Raw genomic sequence first — 3324 nt, forward strand, 5'->3', positions numbered from 1 at the left:
CACACAGGTGCATGCTGCCATGTGTGGCTATTTATTTTTATTTTTTATTTTTTGTAGAGGCTGGATTTTACCATGTTGCTCAGGCTGGTCTTGAACTCCTGGCTTCAAGTGATCCTCCTACCTTGGCCTCTGTATTTACAGGGATTACAGGCCTGAGCCACTGTGCCCAGTCCTGAATATTTAATCAACATGTAAGGGTATAGCTCAATGATTTTTCACCTACTGAACACACCTGCGTGACTTGCATCTGGATCAATAAACAATATCACTAATCCCGAGTCCCCTTCCTATCCCTGTGTAGTCACTACCCCTCTAAGTGTGGCCGATACCCTGACTTCTACCTGCACTGATTTATTTGGCTTATTTTTTAGCTTTACATACACGGAATGATGTAATATATGCTCTTGTGTGTCTAGCTTCTTTCACTCAACATGGTATTTGTGAGATTCAATACTACTGTGTGAGATTGTATGTCATTCATTCTCATTGCTGGAGAATATTCCATGGGATGAGTGTACTACAATGTGCTTATCCATTCTTTGGACATTTGAGATATTTCCAGCCAGGGTGGCAGAGAGAATTATGAATTCTGGAGGATGGCTTGAGGCCAGGATTTCAAGACCAGCCTGGGCAACATAGCCAAACCCCATCTCTACAAAAAATTTAAAAATTAGCCAAGCATGTGATACACACCTTTAGTCCCAGCTACCCAGAAGGCTGAGGTGGGAGGACTGATTGAGCCCAGGAGTTGGAGAGTGCAGTAAGCCAAAATTGTGCCACTGCACTCCAGCCTGGGCAACAGAGCAAGACCTTATCTCAAACAAAACAAAACATACAAACAAAAAAATGGCCTGGCAAAATCTTTGTGACTTTGGGGTTAGGCAAAGCTTTTTGCTAAAGCCTGGGCAACATGGTGAAACTCTGTCCCTACCAAAATTACAGAAGTTAGCCAAGTGGCTGGGCATGGTACACCTGTAATCCCAGCACTTTGGGAGGCCAAGGTGGGTGGATCATCTGAGGTCAGGACTTCGAGACCAGCCTGGCCAACATGGTGAAACCCCGTCTCTACTAAAAATACAAAAATTAGCCAGAAGTGCTGGTGGGCGCCTGTGATCCCAGCTATCGGGAGGCTGAGGCAGGTGAATTGCTTGAACTTGGGAGGTGGAGGTTGCAGTTAGCTGAGATTGCGCCACTGCACTCCAGCCTGGGCCAACAGAGCGAGACTCTGTCTCAAAAAAAAAAAAAAAAAAAAAAATGTTAGGGCCAGGCATGGTGGTGCGCATCTATAATCCCAGCTACTCAGGAGGCCGAGGCAGGAGAATCACTTGAACCCGGGAGATGGAGGTTGCAGTGAGCCGAGATTGCGTCACTGCACTCCAGCCTGGGTGATGAAATGAGATTCTGCCTCAAAAAAAAAAAAAAAAAAAAAAAAATTCCAAACCCACATCCATCTATTTCTTCACCCTTCTGTGCCTCAGTTTTCTTATGTGTAAGATAATGGTAACTGTCCCTGACCTGCCCATCTCCCAGGGTTGTGTGGGAACCAGTTAAATCTGGACCTTTGAGGAAGGCTGTACAAACTGTTGAGGGCTGTTCAGTCATGAAACTCTTCTGCCTGCACCCCATACATACAATTAGGTGCTTGCTGCAGAGGCATCGGGGGTCTCTGGCCAGAGGCGACATCTGAAGCAATCGGGATCCTGTTTGGTTTTGCCACATCCGACCTGCCGCCCGGCTGGGGCAAGACAGCCACGCGCAGCGGATGCACCGGCCCTGAACTCTTTCTCGAGTAGTCCCCAGAGGTAGCTGCTGCCTTTCAGTTTCTGCACTTGTTTATTTTCAAAGGGACGTTGCCAGACCACGAGGCCACCCTGCCCTTTCATGGTTTGTTTTATGCAGATTTCAGGAAGAGAGAGAAGAGGTAAAGAGACCAGAAACAAAGTCTTCTGCAAGCAAAGAACTGCAACAGGCCCCAGCTGTTAGGTTTGAGGGGCATATGGGCCAGGCGACTGAACTGCACAGTTGGGGCCAGAGGTACGGTTGCTGACCCCTGAGCCCAGGAGCCTTGAGAATATGGACAGTGTTAATAATAACTGCAAACATCCAACAGATGATGCTAGAATAACTGGACATCTGTGTGCAAAAATAATGAACCTATACCTTGCACCTTATCACAAAATTCACTCAAAATAGATCACAGACCAAAATGTAAAACATAAAACTAAGACTCCTAGGGGAAAACAGGAGAAAATCTTTGTGACTTTGGGTTAGGCAAAGCTTTTTGCTAAAGACACTGATAAGAGATTGAAAAAACAAGCAGACAGATTGCCAGATGATCCTTGCAAAACATATATCTGATAAAAGACTTGTAGCCAGAACATAAAAAGAACTCTCTTTTTTTCTTCGTTGTTATTTATTTATTTATTTATTTTGAGATGGAGTCTCACTTTGTCGCATAAGCTAGAGTGCAGTGGGGCGATCTCAGCTGACTGCAACCTCTGCCTCCTGGGTTCAAGCAGTTGTCCTGTCTCAGCCTCCTGAGTAGCTGGGATTATAGGGCATGTGCCACCAGGCCCAGCTAATTTTTTTTTTTTTTTTTTTTTGAGATGGAGTCTCCCTCTATCGCCAGGCTGGAGTGCAGTGGTACAGTCTGGGCTCACTACAACCTCCTACTCCCTGGTTCAAGCTATTCTCCTACCTCAGCCTCCCGAGAATGTGGGATTACAAGCATGCTCCACCACCCCCAGCTAATTTTTATATTTTTGGTAGAGATGAGGTTTCGCCATGTTGACCAGGCTGGTCTCGAACTCCTGACCTCAAGCAATCCACCCATCTCAGCCTCCCAAAGTGCTGGGATTATAGGTGTGAGTCACCACACCCAGCCTCTTTTTCCTTCTCTTTTCTTTTCTTTTTCTTTTTTGTTCTTTTTGTTTTTTGAGACGGAGTCTCGCTCTGTTGTCCAGGCTGGAGTGCAGTGGCAGGATCTCAGCTAACTGCAAGCTCCGCCTCCCGGGTTTGCGCCATTCTCCTGCCTCAGCCTCCCGAGTAGCTGGGACTACAGGTGCTCACCACCACGCCCGGCTAGTGTTGTTGTGTTTTTTTTTTTTTTTTTTTTTTAGTAGAGATGGGGTTTCACCGTGTTAGCCAGGATTGTCTCAATCTCCTGACCTCGTGATCCACCCGTCTCGGCCTCCCAAAGTCCTAGGATTACAGGCTTGAGCCACCGTGCCTGGCCCTCTTTTCTTTTCTTTTCTTTTTTTTTTTTTTTTTTTTTTTTTTTACCGGGCCTTTTCCTTTCCCCCGGGCGGGGGGGCCGGGGGGGGG

Source organism: Theropithecus gelada, chromosome 11 (assembly GCF_003255815.1).
Source record: "Theropithecus gelada isolate Dixy chromosome 11, Tgel_1.0, whole genome shotgun sequence".
NCBI classification, from domain to species: domain Eukaryota; kingdom Metazoa; phylum Chordata; class Mammalia; order Primates; family Cercopithecidae; genus Theropithecus; species Theropithecus gelada.